The 23,588-nt window shown below is 44.1% G+C and overlaps 1 long non-coding RNA gene across 1 annotated transcript in view; it reads left to right on the top strand.

Annotated features, from left to right (window-relative positions):
* LOC119858853 overlaps nt 1-22,100 on the top strand; it is a 28,433-nt gene extending 6,333 nt beyond the window's left edge. Inside the window, exon 3 of the long non-coding RNA XR_005294024.2 lies at nt 21,582-22,100. This is a non-coding gene — a long non-coding RNA (uncharacterized LOC119858853). The remainder of the gene's footprint in view (nt 1-21,581) is intronic.
* The last annotated feature ends 1,488 nt before the right edge of the window (nt 22,101-23,588 follow it).

Here is a 23,588-nt window from a genome sequence, read left to right as displayed (position 1 = left end):
GTCCTGGCTCCAGGGGTGTGTCTGTGCGGATTTGTTCTTGTGCTTTTTCAGGGAGTTTCTTGAGCAAATGCTGTAGTTTCTTTTGGTAACTCTCAGTGGGATCAGAGGGTAATGGCTTGTAGAAAGTGGTGTTGGAGAGCTGCCTAGTAGCCTCTTGTTCATACTCTGACCTATTCATGATGACGACAGCACCTCCTTTGTCAGCCTTTTTGATTATGATGTCAGAGTTGTTTCTGAGGCTGTGGATGGCACTGTGTTCTGCATGGCTGAGGTTATGGGGTAAGCGATGCTGCTTTTCCACAATTTCAGCTCGTGCACGTCGGCGGAAGCAGTCTATGTAGAAATCCAGGCTGCTGTTTCGACCTTCAGGAGGAGTCCACCTAGAATCCTTCTTTTTGTAGTGTTGGCAGGAAGGTCTCTGTGGGTTAATATGTTGGTCAGAGGTGTGTTGGAAATATTCCTTGAGTCTGAGACGTCGAAAATAGGATTCTAGGTCACCACAGAACTGTATCATGTTCGTGGGGGTGGAGGGGCAAAAGGAGAGGCCCCGAGATAGGACAGATTCTTCCGCTGGGCTAAGAGTATAGTTGGATAGATTAACAATATTGCTGGGTGGGTTACGGGAACCATTGTTGTGGCCCCTTGTGGCATATAGTAGTTTAGATAGCTTAGTGTCCTTTTTCTTTTGTAGAGAATCAAAGTGTGTTTTGTAAATGGCTTGTCTAGTTTTTGTAAAGTCCAGCCACGAGGAAGTTTGTGTGGAAGGTTGGTTCTTTATGAGAGTATCCAGTTTTGAGAGCTCATTCTTAATCTTTCCCTGTTTGCTGTAGAGGATGTTGATCAGGTGGTTCCGCAGTTTCCTTGAGAGTGTGTGGCACAAGCTGTCAGCATAGTCTGTGTGGTATGTAGATTGTAATGGATTTTTTACCTTCAGTCCTTTCGGTATGATGTCCATCTGTTTGCATTTGGAGAGGAAGATGATGTCTGTCTGTATCTGTGCGAGTTTTTTCATGAAGTTGACAGATTTCCACTCTATACGGCTAAATTCAGTGCCTTGCATAATCACAGGTTTCAGAGTAGCAGCCGTGTTAGTCTGTATTCGCAAAAAGAAAAGGAGTACGTGTGGCACCTTAGAGACTAACAAATTTATTAGAGCATAAGCTTTCGTGAGCTACAGCTCACTTCATCGGATGCATTTGGTGGAAAAAGCAGAGGAGAGATTTATATACACACACACACACAGAGAACATGAAACAATGGGTTTATCATACACACTGTAAGGAGAGTGATCACTTAAGATGAGCCATCACCAGCAGCAGGGGGGGGAAGGAGGAAAACCTTTCATGGTGACAAGCAGGTAGGCTAATTCCAGCAGTTAACAAGAATATCAGAGGAACAGTGGGGGGTGGGGTGGGAGGGAGAAATACCATGGGGAAATAGTTTTACTTTGTGTAATGACTCATCCATTCCCAGTCTCTATTCAAGCCTAAGTTAATTGTATCCAGTTTGCAAATTAATTCCAATTCACACTTTGATTCTCTACAAAAGAAAAAGGACACTAAGCTATCTAAACTACTATATGCCACAAGGGGCCACAACAATGGTTCCCGTAACCCACCCAGCAATATTGTTAATCTATCCAACTATACTCTTAGCCCAGCGGAAGAATCTGTCCTATCTCGGGGCCTCTCCTTTTGCCCCTCCACCCCCACGAACATGATACAGTTCTGTGGTGACCTAGAATCCTATTTTCGACGTCTCAGACTCAAGGAATATTTCCAACACACCTCTGACCAACATATTAACCCACAGAGACCTTCCTGCCAACACTACAAAAAGAAGGATTCTAGGTGGACTCCTCCTGAAGGTCGAAACAGCAGCCTGGATTTCTACATAGACTGCTTCCGCCGACGTGCACGAGCTGAAATTGTGGAAAAGCAGCATCGCTTACCCCATAACCTCAGCCATGCAGAACACAGTGCCATCCACAGCCTCAGAAACAACTCTGACATCATAATCAAAAAGGCTGACAAAGGAGGTGCTGTCGTCATCATGAATAGGTCAGAGTATGAACAAGAGGCTACTAGGCAGCTCTCCAACACCACTTTCTACAAGCCATTACCCTCTGATCCCACTGAGAGTTACCAAAAGAAACTACAGCATTTGCTCAAGAAACTCCCTGAAAAAGCACAAGAACAAATCCGCACAGACACACCCCTGGAGCCAGGACCTGGGGTATTCTATCTGCTACCCAAGATCCATAAACCTGGAAATCCTGGACGCCCCATCATCTCAGGCATTGGCACCCTGACAGCAGGATTGTCTGGCTATGTAGACTCCCTCCTCAGGCCCTTCGTTACCAGCACTCCCAGCTATCTTCGAGACACCACCGATTTCCTGAGGAAACTACAGTCCATTGGTGATCTTCCTAAAAACACCATCCTAGCCACTATGGATGTAGAAGCCCTCTACACCAACATTCCACACAAAGATGGACTACAAGCCGTCAGGAACAGTATCCCCGATACTGTCACGGCTAACCTGGTGGCAGAACTTTGTGACTTTGTCCTGACCCATAACTATTTCACATTTGGTGACAATGTATACCTTCAAATCAGCGGCACTGCGATGGGTACCCGCATGGCCCCACAGTATGCCAACATTTTTATGGCTGACTTAGAACAACGCTTCCTCAGCTCTCGTTCCCTAATGCCCCTACTCTACTTGCGCTACATTGATGACATCTTCATCATCTGGACCCATGGAAAAGAAGCTCTTGAGGAATTCCACCATGATTTCAACAATTTCCATCCCACCATCAACCTCAGCCTGGACCAGTCCACACAAGAGATCCACTTCCTGGACACTACGGTGCTAATAAGCGATGGTCACATAAACACCACCCTATATCGGAAACCTACTGACCGCTATTCCTACCTACATGCCTCTAGCTTTCATCCAGATCATACCACTCGATCCATTGTCTACAGCCAAGCGCTACGATATAACCGCATTTGCTCCAACCCCTCAGACAGAGACAAACACCTACAAGATCTCTATCATGCATTCCTACAACTACAGTACCCACCTGCTGAAGTGAAGAAACAGATTGACAGAGCCAGAAGAGTACCCAGAAGTCACCTACTACAGGACAGGCCCAACAAAGAAAACAACAGAACGCCACTAGCCATCACCTTCAGCCCCCAACTAAAACCCCTCCAACGCATCATCAAGGATCTACAACCTATCCTGAAGGACGAGCCATCGCTCTCTCAGATCTTGGGAGACAGACCAGTCCTTGCTTACAGACAGCCCCCCAATCTGAAGCAAATACTCACCAGCAACCACACACCACACAACAGAACCACTAACCCAGGAACCTATCCTTGCAACAAAGCCCGTTGCCAACTCTGTCCACATATCTATTCAGGGGATACCATCATAGGGCCTAATCACATCAGCCACACCATCAGAGGCTCGTTCACCTGCGCATCTACCAATGTGATATATGCCATCATGTGCCAGCAATGCCCCTCTGCCATGTACATTGGCCAAACTGGACAGTCTCTACGTAAAAGAATGAATGGACACAAATCAGACGTCAAGAATTATAACATTCAAAAACCAGTTGGAGAACACTTCAATCTCTCTGGTCACTCGATCACAGACCTAAGAGTGGCTATACTTCAACAAAAAAGCTTCAAAAACAGACTCCAACGAGAGACTGCTGAATTGGAATTAATTTGCAAACTGGATACAATTAACTTAGGCTTGAATAGAGACTGGGAATGGATGAGTCATTACACAAAGTAAAACTATTTCCCCATGGTATTTCTCCCTCCCACCCCACCCCCCACTGTTCCTCTGATATTCTTGTTAACTGCTGGAATTAGCCTACCTGCTTGTCACCATGAAAGGTTTTCCTCCTTCCCCCCCCTGCTGTTGGTGATGGCTTATCTTAAGTGATCACTCTCCTTACAGTGTGTATGATAAACCCATTGTTTCATGTTCTCTGTGTGTGTGTATATAAATCTCTACTCTGTTTTTTCCACCAAATGCATCCGATGAAGTGAGCTGTAGCTCACGAAAGCTTATGCTCTAATAAATTTGTTAGTCTCTAAGGTGCCACAAGTACTCTATTTCCCCATGGTATTTCTCCCTCCCACCCCACCCCCCACTGTTCCTCTGATATTCTTGTTAACTGCTGGAATTAGCCTACCTGCTTGTCACCATGAAAGGTTTTCCTCCTTCCCCCCCCTGCTGCTGGTGATGGCTCATCTTAAGTGATCACTCTCCTTACAGTGTGTATGATAAACCCATTGTTTCATGTTCTCTGTGTGTGTGTGTGTATATAAATCTCTCCTCTGCTTTTTCCACCAAATGCATCCGATGAAGTGAGCTGTAGCTCACGAAAGCTTATGCTCTAATAAATTTGTTAGTCTCTAAGGTGCCACACGTACTCCTTTTCTTTTTGCGAATACAGACTAACACGGCTGCTACTCTGAAACTCTCAAATATGTTTGCTTTAAAATACATGTATTGGCTCATAAGTGATTCCCTCCCCTTTTCTGCCTTTCCAGACACAACACCTTACCCTGCAAACTGGCAGCAAAGTGAATGGTTGCACAGTGAGTAGGGCCTATCAGTGATTTACAATTTCAGCTGAATTGCATGAGGGGTTCACGCTACGTTTTCTGTGTAAGGGGGCCTTACGTAATCTCAGAATGAAGCCCCAGAATGCAAGTGTATGGTTTATACAGCGACTGATTGCACAGAGATACCTTATTAGCTCCTTAGAGTCTGATGCCTGGATATTGACTTACAAAAGGATGGCTACAGATTAGGAGCATGGGCTGTGTTCTAACTTTGTCACGGACTTGCCGGGTGACCTTGGCCAAGTCACATCATCTCTGTGGCCTCAGTTTTCTGCATCTGTAGGGGTGCTGAAGCGTAATAAATTAACGTCTATGAAATACTTTGAAATCCTCAGGTAGTGGAAGGTGCTATAAATACTAGTATTACTGTATTGTTTGGTTTTTGTCAGTTTAGTTGTTCAGTAAGTTTCCAGGTGGACAGGCATCCACAGCACTCCTCCACGCCCTGCAAAATGTTGATACAAATTAGCGTCCTCTGCATAGAAGCCAAGGATAGGCCATGGAGCATGAAACTCCTCTCCCACCCTGAGTTCCTGTCCCTCTAGGGAAGGGTTGAGGCTTATTGTGAAGGCAGTGTGAGGAGGCTTCTCCTGCCCCACTCTGACGCCCCTGGCCTGTGAAGAGAAAACTTCATTCTCCGGGACACACAACCCGGCAGCTTTCACTAGCACTGTGAATACTAAGAAATAAAAATAATTGTTAAAAGGAGCTGGTTATGTTGCATAATATCTAAAGCTGTATCCCTTTGTAACTTAGCAATAATTAACATTCTCTTGCACTGCGGTATTTAGGAGCTAATCGCTCCTACCAATTGCCGTTAGTATCCCATCAGTGTCAACCAGGGATTGGGCAGTGAGTTTATGGAGTATGTACCAGTGATCTGTATTTGTTAGACTTCACACTTCCCAGTCTTTCCAGGTTTCACCTTGCTTGAGTACTGCACAGTAACTGCAGTAACTCTGTGTGTGTGTGTGTGTGTGTGTGTGTGTGTGTGTGTGTGTGTGTGTGTGTGTAATTGTTTGGCAGGTCTCCAGATTTGTGGAATTTACAATCATCACTCCGTATGTAATGCTGGGAACAGCTTTTTTTATTTCTGGTGTATGATGAATTAGGCCATGTGTCTTCTAGGTCCATCCCCCTTGCCAGCGATTCGGCACTGTCATGCAGTCAGCCAAGGTCAAGGTCCCAGACCTTCACTTTCTGTTGTGAAAGTAATGGCTCAGTTCTGAAGTTCCTATTGTAATTTCTTAGCACATTACACACCCTTAGATCTGACCTGTCACTCAGAAAAGGGAATGTCCTTAATTTATAATAACAATAAGAATGAGGTAGTATATAGACAATCTTGCTTCACACATGCAACCAATATTTAAAGGGGCATATCATTTAGACCTAAAATTGGGGAGTGGGGAAGTCCTTTCAAATCATAACATGAACATAACTTTATTTTATTCTCATGAAAAATGACGGGACACAATTTAAATGTTGCTAACGCAGACATGAGAAAAGTGAGCTACTGCGTCGGAACATGAAAGCAAGAGGCATGCAGAGAATGGGTACAGCGTGAGAACCTAAATGAAATAGAACTGGAAATTAAAGTGAAACTGACCACTCTAGCCTTACTTTCCCTGTTTTCTGAAATGAAAACAGTAAACTACCAACATAAGCGATGGCAGCCAAATTAGATTTGTAAATTTCTCTCTTTATATAAATCAGGGGAATAGGAGTACCTTAGGGCCTGATCCAAAGCTCACTGAAGCTAATGGAGTCTTTCCTTTGATTTCATTGGGCTTTGGATAAGGTTCCCAGGTAAGAAAACTAGAGATGGGGGAGAACACACATGAAGACCAAGTACCTGAAGGTGCTTGAGGAGTCTTTGGGGAAACTGTTACCTAAAGTGCTAGGTAGTGAGGATAATCCACTGACACTGGGAGAATTAGGGAGAGCCATTTCTATGGCACTCATCACAGTAGTAAACGAGTGATTTAGCAGTACTGCCAACCCTAAGTGTTCAAAAATTATGAGTCAGGCATCAAAAATAAATCAATGGCCTTAATTTTTTTTAAAGTGTTGGATTCTTTTTGTCTGTCTTCTGCTTTAGATCCTTTAGGGTACATTTGGGTCCCAGTTTTAAGCTTTTCTGTGCAATCGTGAGGGCTAGAAACTTTCTTCTTTAAAATGAAAGCTGAGATTCTCATGTAATGATGTGATTCCAGGAATTGGGGTTTTAAGGCAGCATCGGGTATCGCACAACTCCCAATAAAGTAATTAGAGTTGGCAACACTGAAAGGTGATGGAAGGACTATGATATATGTTGGAGCTGACACTGATAAGACAGGAAGAGTATTGAAGACATTGAGGAAGAAGGGTGGTACAATCCTTATTTTTCCCAGGTCCCAGCACCTTGACATAGAGCAGAGGATAATAAATGGTGCATAGTATTATATTTGGAGAAGTTTATGTATTTTGTGACACTAGATTAGTATCAACTCTGCTGGAAAAAAATGCAAGAAGTTAGTGTTAGATATGTACTTTGGCACTATGCTATTTAGCCCAGAAACTAATGGGTTAATTTAGTTTTCATTTCTTGGGCTAAGCTGCATATCTGTCTTGTGTATCATTGGTGGCCAGGGCCTGGGAACATGCAAAGGTTCAACACCATCCAATTACATCTGGAAACAGAGTAGCTTGAGAGCTGACAAAAAGATGGTGGCTTTTCAGCCTCTTGGAAGGTTCTGCTTTGATCTCCAACTCCAAAAAACAGAACCACACCTAAACACTGGCAGCCTAATCTGAGCTCCCTGCCTCGCTTCTAACCAGCATCTCCATTCTCTTTTCTGAGAGGAGACCAATCTCTTAAAGGTTCTGAGCTTAACTAGAGTCACCTGCATCCAGTTACTTTCCAGATGAGAGTGCCTCCCTAAGCTCCCTCTAAAATTCCCTGCTGGGATTTAACTCCAAAAGTTCAAGCCTCTGTTTGCCAGAAGCTGGGAATGGACGACGGGGGATGGATCACTCACTGATCATCTGTTCTGTTTATTCCCTCTGAAGCACCTGGCACTGGCCGCTGTCAGAACACAGGTTACTGGTCTAGATGAACCACTGGTCTGACCCAGTATGGCCGTTCTCAGAGGCACCATAGGGGTGGGTTGTGTTGTAGCTGCCTGGGGCTCCCTGCAGAGGCCACTGAAAGACGGGCGCATAGAGATGATCAAACAAAAGAGGGAAATTGCTAAAGTTTCACTGGTTTAAACATTTTATTGGAACTTTGGAATTAGAAAACTTTTGGCTTGCTCTACGTGAGTGCCCTGTCACATGGTGGTCTGAGAAATGTCAATACCATAGACTGATCTGGGAGTTAATCAGAAAAGGAAAGGCCCTCTTATCATCATTATAATGGTCCCTTTTGGCCTTAAAATCCATGAAAGACTGAAACAGTAAATGGACTAGCCATATTATAAAGGAAAAGTTGGGAACCATAAAATTCTCGTTACTTTGAGATTTCTGTCCCACTGCCATAACCCACTGGAGAATGCTTGAAAGGGGGCTTATTTACATTTTGAAATTCCTTGGGAAATGTTATGTGATGATTGTAGCATCAACAAATGACTGTTATGTCACCTCACTGCAGCCGATGGCTGGACTTTTTGGTATGTGTGGATTAGTGTGTGTCAACTGATCAGTTGCTGGTTAGAAGCCAGGCAGGGAGCTCAATAGCGATTACCAATATTCCACATGAGAATGGACTACAAGCTGTCAAGAACAGTATCCCTGATGAGGCCACGGCACACCTGGTGGCTGAGCTTTGTGACTTTGTCCTCACCCACAACCATTTCAGATTTGGGGACGACTATTACCTTCAAATCAGTGGCACTGCTATGGGTACCTGCATGCCCCCACAGTATGCCAGCATTTTTTATAGTTGACTTAGAACAACACCAATCCAACACCAGCCCAAAGTGTCCATTTGTGCAAATGATCCCATCATGCGGAGCACCTAGGCAGAGTGGATGTGCCCATTCAACGAGATCAGCTCCCTAAGCTCCCATTCAACAAGATCAGCTCATCATTAGATGTCAGGGGAGAGCTCATTCAGACTCTGCTTACATTAGGATGGCGTCTAATGCCCCGACCACTCCAGGGCCCCACTGTTCTAGGTGTTACACAAACATATAATAAACCATCCCTACCCCAAAAATCTTACAATCCTGCTATCCGCTCCATGTGAGTGGACTCCTGTGTTCATGGGAAGCCACACTGATCTCACTGCTGGATGACAGGTGGTGCAACAGATGGGTGAAACAAACATGAAGGTTCGGGTAGCAGAAATACAAACTCATTATACATAAACCACCTCTGAGATTTTGCATGGTTCCTAGAATTACTCTTATGACAGCATCTATTCTCCCTCCTATTGAGTCATCAGTTATGGTGGTGGTTTTTCTTTATACCTGCCTGAAAATGTCTTAGCCAGTCAATCTGTGGTCCACTTTTCATTCTTCTCTTTGGCTGGTTTCTTGGAATCCTTAGTTATAGTTTTCTAGTCTGGGTCCAAATTAGTGCAAGGACTTTAATACAATTGTATTCTCTGTATGAGTTTTTTTTTACCTTTTGTAATTTCAGTTAAGCTATTATTGATCACTGAAACATGATCAAATATGAACCATTATTGTTTTAAAAAAAAATCTCCCCACACTCTTTTTATGAAGCAGGTCAGTAGTACCTGCCCCTGTAGAGATGGAGAAATAGATACAAAGAGGTGAAGTGACCTGGGTAAAATTTTCTGAAGTGCGACTGTGAAATAGAAGCCTACATCTCACTGACATTCAATGGAACTTAGATGCCTTTGCAAATTTTACTCTTTGGTGAAGGCCTGAAAGAAAGTCAGGGCAAGAGGAAGAGATAAGTGTAATTATAAAGATGTATAGTGGATGTTTGTGGGCTTTCCTTCTTGTTTCCGCTTCTGTCTGGTTTACCAGCCCAGCACCCACCTGTGTTTTGAGTGGCTCACCATTCAACTGTTGGATGTCTTGAAAGATTTTTGGAAAGCAGACAGACACATAATATGTTTCTAATCAAACAGCAAGACTTGATGGACAGTGTATTTCTGAAGGATTATCAGAGGCCCGAGGCATGTTATGAGACGCGAGGCTGAAGGCCAAGAGCTTTCAACCCTTGCAAGTGCAGTAATCTGTCAGAAATGCTCTGTCTTAAACAGTCTAATTGTGCACTTTGCACGGAAAATGATTAAGAAAGGAAAGGAACAAACAAGTTTTTCTGGCATGTTTAATGGGGATTGTCAATATTTGACTTGCAATCCTGTCTTGTTCCTGAAATTCCTTAGACATTTCATAATTTAAATCAACAATTTTTTGTCAGATGAGACTTTCAGGGCTCGACAGCACTCTGTTATAAAACTTTTACAAGCGACGTGATCCGTGCAGATGGATGGGACTCTTACAAAGCACGTATTTCAGCTGGCTTGCTTTTTCACCTTCCATTCTCTCCAAAAAACCATCTGAACTGATTCTTTTGCAGCAGCACTGGAAGCAGTGCCTTAGGCTATGACAAATAAGTGAGCCTCTTGGTGATGGCCAAAAATATCCCCAAATAGTTTTCAGACTCATCATTTACTGTCTCCTTAGCTCGTTGAAGTCAATGGCCATTTATACCAGCAGAGCATCTGCCCCTAGACTCTTTCCTGTCTCATAACTCTTACTGCTTCTTCCTCGCTAGGCAGCGCTGGGATCATCACAGAAGGGAAAACTGCTGGCTTCCTGTGCCTCTTTAGAATGGAGCCAGCTTGGCATGATGGGAAGCAGACTCACTGGAAGGAAACCTGAGGTGGGGAGGAAACAGCTGAGCCACCTCAGGAGAGGTGTCCCAGGGATCAGAGCCATTGGGGATGCTGTCAGATGGGGGGAAATGTTCCAAAGGGCCTGTTAGAGAAGATAGAAAGTAGGGTGACCAAATGTCCCGATTTTATATGGACAGTCCCAATATTTGGGGCTGTCTTATATAGGTGCCAATTACCCCCCACCCCGTCCTGATTTTTCACCCTTGCTATCTGGTCACCCTACTAGAATGGTTCCCCTGGGACACAGCATTGGCAGTGGGATGGCTTTCATTTGGGGTTCCACTGAGGAGCAGACCCAGCAAGGAAGAGTCCGAGCAGTTAGGGAATCTGTTTACAGGGAGGAGAAGGGTATATTGGAGTTATAGAGGGCAAGGAAAGCAGCAGTCTGACACTAGCTGGACCGCATGGATGCAGTGGACTTGTAGGGAATGCCCATACCAATGAAGAGCCAGATTATCCCTGGCCCGTGTGTAGTGGAAGGACCTTCAGGACTTTGTCTAATGTAAGGATCTCCACTGAGCCTCTTAGTGGGGTATTCACTGAAGATACTGAAGTAGCAGCATCCTCCAAGTGTATTATTCAATCTGGATATGACGGTAGGCAGGGCACAAACCGTCTGCTCAGTTGGAATGATTTTTTGTGTTAACCTTCCAACAGGGATTTATCTGTGTCTGCTGGGAATTATGATATGAAATACTCCAGTGTGGAAATTCTGTGTGGGGATTATCGGACTCATGTTTGGTTAACCCATAGCTGTCCATGAGCAATCCAGAGCTCCCACTGCAAAGGTTCTAAAGCATTAGCACTTAGTGACAGACAATCCTAATTCTTTGTGCCAAAGAGAGAAAACAAGGAACATTTCTCCTTCATATTTCCCTGTGGCATGCCAGTGTCTGGCTAAGAAATTTTCAGCGTTTTCTTTCTTCCCCCTAGCCTTTTTTTAAACATTCCCTGGCTCATCTGAAAGATGCAGGAATTGACTCTCCAGCTTTGGTCTATGTGCCTGATTTCCTGATGGGTCAAACCAAAACCTGGGATGCAAACGCTTCCAAACATTGGGGAGGTTTGGATCCAGATCTGGACTTTGGCACCTTTTCTTGACAGATTAAAATACAGAACAATTGAATTTCATATATAGATTCCCCAGTTATCACAAAGCACTGAACAAAGCAGTACTCATTCTTGAGCTGGTCACGGACGGTTAACTGAATATGCAGCTTTGAGGCTACCATTGCAAAGCTCCTGCAAGGAGAATAAATGCATCAATTAATCTCTTAAAATAGGTGAGCAGTTAAGAGCATATAACTGTTGTGACTTGGCATGGACTACCTGTCCACTTCTGGGTGCAGTTCATCGTATTGAGCCCAGCTATCTGAGATAATGCGTCAGACCCTATGTTGTATCATGACTGTTACAATTCTCTAGGGCCCACTTGTCAGTGGGTGAACTCTCCAGGTCCAGTTATCAGGGCTTTCTCAGCGGAGGGCCCATGTCTGCTCCATCCACTGGTCCACTAGAAACGCATGTTTGGCTAATTTCAATGTGCAGTATGATGCATCTATTTGGTCAAGAGTTTAAGTGTATTATTTTAGGTGCAGGTTCTACACAGTAATGACAGCTATGTTTTGTGAATTCTGTATTTAAACTATCTTAAGTTGCCCAAGTGCTGAAGTGATGGGAGCTGTTTAGGAACCCATCAATGTATTGGTGTCACCTTCTGAAGATCTCTCTAATGGCCTGATCCTGTGTGGTGCTCATTACCCACAAAAACTATCCGTAACAATGAGATGGAGCTACAAAACTATGGAATAGTCTCCCAGTGGAAGTGATGGAAGCTCCATTGCTTGAGTCACTTTAAATTCGATGAAGCATTGAAAAATATTGTCATACTATAGTTGCCACTAGAGACCATGATAATGCCTTATTTTATTCCCCCCCCCCCCCAACTTTTTTGCTTGAAAAATTTGGCCTGATAATTGCAAGGTATACTCTGAAAGCCAAAGAGAATGGTTTTTGAAAGTCATTCACCTTTCTGGCTCATTTTCCTCACCTGTAAAATGCTGATAATACTTGAAAGCACCATATAAATGCTAAGAATTATTATGTTATGAACTAATGACATTCCATTACCGGGCAACGTAGACCTAGTAGTTTGTTGAGATTAGTGTAAACCCTAGTTACGTCCACTCGTTCAGTCCTTCTCTCCTGATGTGCCCAGTCACCATGTAATAAAATAATCAGTCACACTTTGTGTTAAAGGTTACATTTATAAATAGATAATTGGTTAGATGTTTAATTAAACAGTTAATCAATTGTTATAGATTCCAACAGGTCAATAGATTGTTTCCAACTATCTCTAACACCTTCTAGTAATGTGCGTATAAACTAGGCTGGTCTGAGAACATTCATTCTGTACTCTTTTACCTCTGTATAGTTACAACTCCAACCTTATTGGAACTTTTTTCTTTCTGCATGCAATCATAACATTCTATTTCCGCTGCTAACCCTGCAGTTTTGGATCCCTGAACTTTTGACTTTGAAAGCTGCATTTTGATTTGAATGTAAAGCACCTGCTATTTAGAGTGACACTTAAATCCATAATGAAAATTCAATCCTAATCACCAAAGGAAAGTGAGAGTTAAGTTAGTGCATGTCCTGTGTATCCTGTTTCCCTGCTGCTCATCCACAGAAAATAAATCACAGTGGATGTCATTGCATCTCCTATTTTTTTGTTTAAATGATTAGTGTGGGCAGTGAGTCAGTCATTTTGGAAATCCCATGTGAATACTAAAAAACATATTTTTTTATAGTCAATTAAAATGTTTTGATGAATACAACCTCCCCTCCCCCCCATTTTAAAAAAAGTCATAAGAAATCTATGGTTCTGATTTCACCACTGTGGCATTCCAGTTCTCTTCTCATGTGACTCCATTGAAATCACTGGAATTATATGTATGTAAGACTGCAGGAACTCAACAGGCCATTGAAATCAATGGAGTGACACAAAACTGAAGCTGGAGTAACACAGTGAGGAGCCAGACTCTATGTGAACAATTGTAAACTTTTCACAGTAAAAGGCAATGCAAAGGAGACAATGCAATACATACTATATTGCTACTCAAAGTGAAACAACACAATCCAAAACATCCATGGAGCACTCAAAGGTCCAGAAGCAAGTATGCTGTCCAGAAAGTCATTGGTCTTGGATTTCTTCAGACAGGAGATCGATAAGTGGATCCCAGATTTTCTCCATACCACCTGAAAGTTGCCCTTGAAATGCACAATATAAAATGTCCAAAGACATGAATGGAAATCCACAGCTCAAGTAAAAACACCCAGTTTTGTCCACTTTAACAAGACAGCTTTCCAAAGGCCACCCCACCTTAGAAATTCTGAGTATCTTCAGCCATCACTGATCCTCAAGTGATGCCCAGCACCCTAGAGTCGTTTTCCCAGTTCATCTCCAAAAAGACATAACGCAGACCTGATCCACTGAAAAGCAGTAAAAGTGATTTTACAAATGTGGGACTGAGGGCTGCTGCAATGCCACAAGGAAAAATTAATGGGAAGATTTTAAAAAGCACAAATGGAAATTAGGTATCCAGGTCCCCTTGACTTTGAACCACTATTGGGCACCTAACTGCCTTTTGTATCTTTGAAAAATCTCCCCCTAAAAGCCTAAGCTATTTAACTTGGAAAGGAAAAGAGGGAAGGGAAAGCTGATAAAGGTCTATAAGATAATGACTGGTATAGAGAAGCATGATCTCATGGTTCAGGCACTGCCTGGGAACTCGGAAATGTAACCCAAAGTCATTTGAAATCAATGGGAAGATTTCCATTGACTTAAAAAGGCCATGGATCAGTGCCCAGGAAATCTCTATTCAGTTCCCAGCTCTACCAGACTTGAATCAATCTATAAAATGGGTATAATACGTCCTTTCTTCCACCCTTTGTCAGTTTTGTATATTGACATTACAAGCTCTTGCAGTCAGAGATTTTTCATGTAGCACAATGTATGGATATTTAGTACCAATTCAGGAAAGAATTTAAGTATGTGCTTGAGTGCTGTCCAGAATATTTGCCTGAATCTTAAATTCATAGAGTTTAAGGTCAGAAGGAACCATTAGATCATCTAGTCCAGCCTCCTGTGAATCACAGGCCATTGCATTTCACCCAGTTACCCCTGTATTGAACCCATAACTTGTGTTTGGCTAAAGTTTGGCATCTGGTCTTGATTTGAAGGCCTCAAGATATAGAGAATCCACCACTATGCTTGGTAGCTTGTTCCAATTGTTAATCCTTTTTTTTTTTTTTTTAAATTGTGCCTAATTTCTAATCTGAATTTGTCTGGCTTCGGCTCCCAGCCCGTGGTGGTTCTTGTGCCTGTGTCCACTACAGTCATTATGCTCTTCTCAGCTGGATTAAAGAGAGCTAGTACCACTATTTTCTGCCCAGGAAAGTACTTATACCAGTGGCTCTCAAACGTTAGCAACCCGAGCTAAATTGATTTAAATTTTTTGGGGACCCCCACATCCCCCCCTGCTCACCCCTTGCCTGCCCCCCTTGCCCACCCCTTCCCCGATGCCATGTCCCTACCCTGCCCCTTCTCTGTGGCCCTGCCCCCATTCACTCCATTCCCCGCTCCCTCCGTCGCTCGCTCTCCCCCAACCCTCCCTCACTTTCACCAGGCTGAGGCAGGGGGTTGCGGTGCGGGAGGGGGTTTGGGCGCAGGTTGCAGGCTCTGGGCTGAGGTAGGGGGTTGCGGTGCGGGAGGGGGTGAGGGGTGCGGGCTCTGGGAGGGAGTTTGGGTGCAGGTTCTGGGGTGGGGGAGGAGGTTGCGGTGCGGGAGGGGGTGAAGGGTGTGGGCTTCGGCTGGGCAGCACTTACCTCGAGTGGCTCCTGAAAGTGACCGGCACATCCCTCTGGCAGCAGCTCCTAGATGGGGGGGTGGGCAGGGGATCTCTATGTGCTGCCCCTGCCTGCAGACATTGCCCTTGCAGCTCCCATTGGCCGCAGTTCCCGGCCAATGGGAGTTGTGGAGTTGGTGCTTGGAGGGGTCAGCGCATGGAGCACAGGCGCTAACTTTCCTAAGTGCTGGGGGGGTGCTCAACCCACAGCTCTGCCTCAGGTCCCACCTCCACTTAACCCCTTCCCCCAAGGCCCTGCCCCCGCTCTGCCTCTTCCCGCTCCTGCTGCACTCCCACCCCTCCTCTTCCCACCCAGTTCCGCCCCCTCCCCTGAGCACTGCATCTTTGCTTCTCCCCCACAAGCCTCCTGCATGCCATGAAACAGCTGATTGCGGCGGGCGGGAGGGAGGGGGAGGCACTGATCCATGGGGCCTGCTGGCGGGTGGAAGGTGCTGGGGTGGGAGGAGGGGAACTGATGGGGGCTGCTGGTGGGTGCTCAGCAGCCACCATTTTTTCCCTGTTGGTGCTCCAGCCCTGGAACACCCAGAGTGTCGTGCCTATGGTGCAGAGAGCCATTGGCCCACCCCCCCCCCCAGGGGCCACAGGGACATGCTGGCTGTTTCTGGGAGCAGCACAGAGCCAGGGCAGGTAGCAAGCCCGTTCCATGGCTTGCAGGAGGAGCTGAGGGAGGAAGGAGAGGTCCGCAGACCCCAGTTTCAGAAATGCTGACTTAAACACTTTAATCAAGTGACCTTTAATTCTTCTTTTTGATAAGCTAACAGATTGAGTCTCAGTTGGGGCATCTAGGTGCTACTGTAATGCAAATAAAGTAGTAGTATGATTTGTTAGGTGTCTAGTGTGTGCTTAGTGGTACTATATGTAGGAAAAGACAGTCTCTGTCCAAACTGGTTTATAATCTAAACAGAAAATCCTTGTTTGTAAAGTAGTTTGCAATATGTACAATGCTATGTAAGTGTTAAGTTTGATCAGATAGTCAGTTGGGAGCAGACTCTGTTTCCTGTTTCTGATGAAATAGGGAGTATTTGGTCAAATAAAAGACAACCCCTATAAACCATCTACAAGATTTTATAGAGGGCAAACTGCATAAGGAATGAATTTTCACAGTGCCTTGCAAACGGGGCTGTGATCGTGTTTAGGGTCACTGGTCGTTAACATACTACCCATCGCTTTTATTTAACCTGTGGTACGCTCTGCCGTAGAATGTTAGAGAATTTAATAAGATTTTAAAAGCAAGGATTAGACACATTATTACGAGTACAGTATCTGCTGCAACACTGGCTGTGACAAAATTTCAAGGGCCATCAGTCCTCATGTTTCAAAGCAGAAATTTATCATCAGCTGGAGTAATGGAGCAGATTCCTCAGTGGAATAACAAGTTACTGCTGAATGCTCTGTCACTCAGCCGTACCTTCTCCTGGTGATGACCCTAGAAAGAAATCACCTGTCTTTATCTCAGGGCAGTAGCTCAACCCCTCTTTATAATGCATCCAATTAGCTCGCATATGGGACTATGTCCTTAAACTGGCTGAGACCCGCATTGAGGATTACCCTCAAAAAACTCATGTTGCTTTTTGTCTCAGCCTGGCCTCAGGCTAGGGATACCTCTTTGTGGGGTCTCTTCCAGGGGGCACCAAGTGACTGCCCCAACCTCTCTTCTGGTCCTGTTCCCTAGTAGGGTTGCCAACTGTCTAATCACACAAATCCAAACACCCTTGCCCTGCCCTCTTCCCCCAAGGCCCCGCCACTTCTCCGAGGCTCCGCCCCACTCACTCCATCCCCCCTCCCTCGGTCGTGCATTCTCCCCCACCCTCACTCACTCTCACCAGGCTGGGGTAGGGAGTTGGGTTGTGGGAGGGGGTGTGGGCTCTAGGCTGAGGCCGAAGGGTTTGGAGTGTGAGAGGGGGCTCCAGGCTGAGTCTGGGACAGGGGGTGTGGGGTGCAAGCTCCAGGAGGGAGTTTGGGTGTGGGAGGGGGCTCTGTGCTGAGGCAGGGGGTTAGGGTGTAGGAGGGAGTTTGGGTATGGGAGGGAGCTTGGGCTGGGGCAGGGGGTAGGAGTGCAGGAGGAGGTTTGGGGTGCTGGTTCTAGGAGGGGGGCTCAGGGCTGGGACATTGAGGCAGGAGGGGGTGAGGGGTGTAGTCTCCAGCCAGGTGGCGCATACTTAGGGTGGCTCTCAGACAGCGGTGCAGTAGGGCTAAGGCAGGCACCTTGCCTGCCCTGGCCTTGCGCTGCTCCTGGAAGCGGCCGGCACGTCCCTGCAACCCCTGGGGAGGTTCCGGGGGTTCTGGGTGCTGCCTCTGCCTGCAGGCACCACCCTCGCTTCTGGGAGTGGTGTGGGGCCTTTAGTGGCCTAAAATCTCCCAGATTGGCTTCAGTAGCCTCCGGGAGATAGATCCTGATTCTGGGAGACTCCTGGCAAATCTGGGAGGGTTGGCAACCCTACTCCCTTGCTCCACTCCTGACTCCTCACCCAGCCTCTGTTCCACAGACCCTTTTTCAGCTGACTTGCTTGGCTCCTCCTCAGTGTGGCTCATTGACCATGACTCCAATGTGTCCATGATGTGACACTGGTATGGACTGCTGCTTCTGGCCTTGTCCCTCAGGACTGAACTCAGACCAGATTCTCAAACCCTCTCCATTCCAGGCCCCAACCTCGACCAATGCCACTTTAGCTAGTGTCCTGAGACTCGTAGTGAATCCCCCTTGTAGAGTGTTTCATTAGGACAGGGCACTTTTAAGCCTCATCTCAAGTTCTGCCCCCTGGTTGCATCAGAATTCCTGTAAACCAGTTTATTCATCTCCCAATATTTCTTCTCCAAGCCTCACTCAACCTTGGGGGAAGAAGTCAAACTTCATACACTTGATGTGGCAAGGGCATTGTCCGTTTACCCTGACATGACAAAAAACATGCAGGGACACACCTAGGTTGTTTGTGTTCTTTGCAGAGTGGATTAAGGGTTAGGCAATATCCACTCAGAGGTTATTTAAGTGGGTCTCCAACTGTATAAGAACATGTTTTGAGTTAGGATTAGATCTATCTAGACACATTCTACTAGCGCTCAGACAGTCTCCACTGCCTGTATGAAGAATATCCCTATTTTTGAAATCTGTAGAACAGCTACATGGAGCTCAGTCCACGCCTGTACAAGCCACTATTCTTTAGTAGTACAAGACACTGAATGCCCATTTTGGTAGGGCTTTTCTGCAATTGGTGCTTAAGCAGGACTCTGGCTACCCACTCCAAGCAAACAGATAACTGCATGTTAGTCACCCAGAGTGGAATCTATGTGGACTCTCATTCCAAAAAGAGAGAATGGTTATTTACCTTACATCAACTATGGTTCTTCATGATGTGTTGTCCACATGGATTTTACAACCCACAATCCTTCCCTACCAGTACAGAGTCCAACTCCTCTGGGATTCTGTACTGAGGAAAGAATTGAGGGATAGTTGGGCCTTTATGCCCTTGAGTGGGCAGTGGTCTGAGGACATCTAGAGCACTATCCAAAAGAATCTGATCTCTCATGAATGGGGCACATGCACACCATAAATGGAATTCATGTGGACAGCGCATTTTGAAGAACCACAGTTACTATATTGTAAGTAACCATTCTTTCCTGAATTGAAAGTAAAGCCTTTTATAGACACTCTATCAATGTAGTCACTTCTTGGGTTCCATGCAGTAACACTAAACCTTTCCTAAAGTCTCTTGTAAATAAAATGCATTCTTCTCAAAGTGAAGGCGGGAGGAGGGAAGGGGGAATTTGGGCTTGGAGAATGGAATTACCTGAGCTGAAATTTGGCCAGGACATCTACGATAAAGTGAATGTTTTGTCATCTAAATCTAAATAAGAATGTGGCTGTAGAAGCCCATGAAATCTCTGTGCCCAGCTGTCAAATGTGGTCACTTAAACTGATTACTTTTAAAAAACTGGTCCCGTTGTGTAAAGATCTAAGAGGCCTGCTTTACCTGCTGTGATCTGCTCAACCTGTCGGAGAGTGTCAATAATATTAGCTTCTGTAATAGCTCTTAGCTGTTTCACAAAAATCAGCATTTTCCCATGTAGAAATAAATCAGTGAAGACTGAACAGTGCCCTCCATTATGCATGCATTAATAACAGTTGTGGAAATCAATCTGAAGGCAGAATTTGGTCCTAAATGAACAATATTGCCATCTATTATGTAAAATAAATAAAAATTTACAAACTTACTATTACAACAAAAATCATACATATAAAATTTAATTATAGTTAAATTTACATAAAAATGAAAGGGACACAGTTAGACTCCAAATTTAGGTTGCATATAAAGCAACAATACCAAAAACCTAAATCTGACTATAAATAGAAATGCTTATTACATGAATGTAAAAAAATAAGATTTTAAAGATTCTCAAGTTCTGTAGTAGTGTTTGATGAGAACCAGAAGAGAAAATAATTAGAAACAGGCTAGCTTAGATAAGCTACTGTCTAAATTGAGTGAAATGTAAACTGAACAATGAGAATAAATCAGTTTTGTTTGTATTGTTATTAGTAATACACAAAAGGAAAAAAATTTTAAATGGTTTTTATTTTGTCCCTTTTATAGTCATCCTGAATCTGGTTTTACAATGTCTTGCTCTGCTTTACTTTGTTCTTTTACATTTTTTCTTTAAGCAATAGATTAATATAGCTAAGATGATGAACACTTGGCATTTCTGAAACAGGAAAGGAGGATGACACAAGCCATTAATGACATAACTCAGTATTCTTAGATCAAACAGCATGCATAAATGTGAGGTTTGATCAGTGGCACACTCCAATCTTTTTGAAATGTACAGTACAGTATGTGGACAGAGGATTATGCTGCCACTGGTATGGGGTGGCAGTCGGATATTATAATTTCACAATAAATGCAAAAAATTAAGTTAGTGAACACTGTTCTACAACGGGACAAGATCTTTACAATATTTGCCTTTCATCAGCTGACACAGTCTCCAGTGTATTGGAAAGCTTCAACTATCACATACTGCTGGTAACCTGGACAGATGAGGAATCTGTGGCTGAGTGCTTGAAAGTGTTGACTCCACACAACTTTTTACATTCTGGTAATTCTTGATCTGCTAGAATCTTGATGGCACTTGTCCACAACATTTGGGTCTCAGTCCAGCTCTGAGTTTTCTCTTTCTTCTTCTGTTAATTTGGAAGAATGTCCTTTTTCTCAAAGTGTCATTTGGGAGCGTCATTCTCTGCCTGTATATGGAGTTAATGTTCTGCTACCAACTTTAAATCGCTGAGTCTTGCACTTTTAAAGTGATGTGATTTGCCTGTAACTCCTACAGCTAGGTAGACCAGTACCTTTTCAAGCAAGGGTTCTGCCCTGTATCTTCCTTTCAGTTTCTTCAGGAAACTTTCTCTTTGTGCTTTGGATTGAAGAGACACCTCCGTTTATGTGTGTAATCTGAACTCCTGCTCATCCAGTTAGCTACTTGCCTGCTGTTGTTGTATGTTTAGGTATGACCAGGTAGAATGTATCAGGTGTGTCCTAACATTGCAGAATTCCATTGGAATGTTAAGGGACAACAGGTGCAATGCAGCAGGGGTTCTCAACCTTTTTCTTTCTGAGCCCCCCCCTCCCCCCAACATGCTATAAAAACTCCACAGCCCACCTGTGCCACAGTAACTGGTTTTCTACATATAAAGGCCAGGGCCAGCGTTGGGGGTAGCAAGCAGGGCAACTGCATGGGGCCCCAAGCCACTGAGACCCCCCATAGAGTTACATTGCTCAGGCTTTGGCTTCAGCCCTGGGTGGCGGGGCTCAGGGCCCTGGACTTCAGCCCCATGTAGTGGGGCTTTGGCTTTCTGCGCTGAGCCCCAGAGAGTCTAATGCTGGCCCTGCTTGGCAGCCCCCCAGAAACCTGCTCATGGAACCCCCTGGTTGAGAACCACTGCAATGGAGGGCCATCAGCAGAAAGGTTTAGTGAGGTCACTCTTGCATCTAGCAGCTGTGGCCACCTGGTTCCACTTACATCCAGTAGAAACATCTATTTAAAAGGATCAGGTGAAAAGCTATCCTAGTTCAGGTTAGTTTCAGGAAAATCTGAAAAGGTATGAAATATGGAGAGTTTTCCAGTGGTAGACTTTCTCTTATCCATGCATCACAGGCTTCTGCTTTAGGCCTCAGCTTCTCCATCCAGATATCACTTGAACAACAGACAGAACCCAGGAACAATGCAACTGTGCAGAAGAAAAGGAAGAGAGGAGAAGAAAAGGCTGCAAAAGAGTGGATGTGGTGAGTTTAAAGAAAAAAGATGGCACACATGGAGGGTTTGGAAAATCAGAAGATGAGTCTGAAAACATACTCACATATATATTTTGGGGAGAAACATCAATATGGTATTATACTGAGTACACTTTATTTGCACCAATAAAATCCATGCTCTTTGCCTTAACCACTTTCACAAGTGATGTAAATAGAATTGTGTGTGTATTAAATGTAACATGCTCATATTTTTATGCACAAACCTCAATACTATATACTAATCTACAGGCAGACATTTATTTCACAGTTATTCTTTCATCCCTTTCAGAAAGCAATCACTCACCTCGTATTCCTTTCACTTAACTATAGGCATCAGCGTGTCTCTCTATATAAAGAATGACAATCACAGGAGCTTTCTCCGCTGTAATAACATGGAAGAATTCCATGCAGAGCCACTTTTTCCAAAAGAGAAAGTGGTGGAAGCTTGAGCCTTTTAATACTAAACTGAACAAAGCACTAGAGAATGCAGTGCAAGGAATGATTCTTCAGTGGCAGGGAAAAGGATGTGATGCACAGGTTGCTTTTCATTTTAGAAAGTCTCTTTAGTATTATGCTGCTATTAAAGAGATTGTACACAATGAAATATATGCTGCTGGCGTAGTTAATTTTCCATGCCCTTGCATCTGGTTTAGATATTTACACCTGTGCAAAGTAAGTACAAAATGCAACCAAATGAGAATTTTCCACTCACAGTGGTAGTATTATGCAAACTTTTTCAGAAAGCAATCCTTGAAAGAGTCCCTAACTGGTACCTCTTTTCTGTTTCTCTGTAATATATGTGGTATTTATCAGAAAGCATGAAGATGGGGGGGTAATGTTAAAGGTTTTAATAGCACTCATTTGGGATAAGCAGCATAATTCACTCATTGCTTTCCCACTCATCAATAATGTGTCCATCCAAACTTTATGCAGATTAAACCTGTATCACATAGCACACGAGCATGCTTTAACTTTTTCTCTAACAGTTATTCCTGCATTAAAGCAGAGGTGGGTAAAGTTATTGCTATATAGGGCCTGATCTTGCAAACAGTTACACATATGCTTAAGTTTGCAAGGTTGGGAGCCATAACTTCTTATACAATCACTCAGTAAAAATACACTCTTTGGGTGATCCCTAACATGAGTTTCTTTTAGGGATGACTCCATAACTCGTGACTGGCATAGGAGAGTGGTGACATTGCTGGCTGGTGCATAATCATCCTCTCCTATTTTATAAACAAACGACATGGGCCATATGCAGCAAATTATTATTTCCAGGTGTACAATGGACACATTATTGGTAAAGGGTAAAATGATATTAACACTTCCCTCCCTCCCAGAGGTGTTATGAAATTTAATGTTTGTAAAACAGTTTTAGATCCTTGTTAGAAAGGATTATGGAAGTGCTGCTGGTATGTTAGATAAAATATTAAGCTGGGTTTCCTTTCTCACGCTCCATCACAAAAAGAAGAGAGGACGATGAAGCTCACTATACTTTGGGCACAGGGAACAGCGGTATGCCAGCAGCAGAAACCTCTCCCTCCCTCCATACTCAACCACAACTAAGGCACCAGTAATAAAGGTGAGGGGAGAGATAGATGTGACTGTGGTCAATTAGGCTTCAAGAACACAGCACCCTTCACACTTGTAAGGATTAGGAAATGGAATCTTTGCTCAGAGCTCCAATAGTGTCCAAGAAAGGACACAGACCACAACTACTTTGCAATGCAAAACCTTACAATTTCATTGGAATGCTTTGTATGATTATTGTAGAAATATGGATCAAATTGCTTCTTTGGGCCAGTGATTCCCTTTGTATAGACATGTAGATACAACTTCCAGAACAGTTAGGTGCTACTGTAATAAAGAT

Source organism: Dermochelys coriacea, chromosome 7 (genome assembly GCF_009764565.3).
Source record: "Dermochelys coriacea isolate rDerCor1 chromosome 7, rDerCor1.pri.v4, whole genome shotgun sequence".
Classification (NCBI taxonomy): Eukaryota; Metazoa; Chordata; order Testudines; family Dermochelyidae; genus Dermochelys; species Dermochelys coriacea.
Note: the sequence above shows the minus strand (reverse complement) of the source record. Positions and strands in the feature narration are given on the sequence as shown.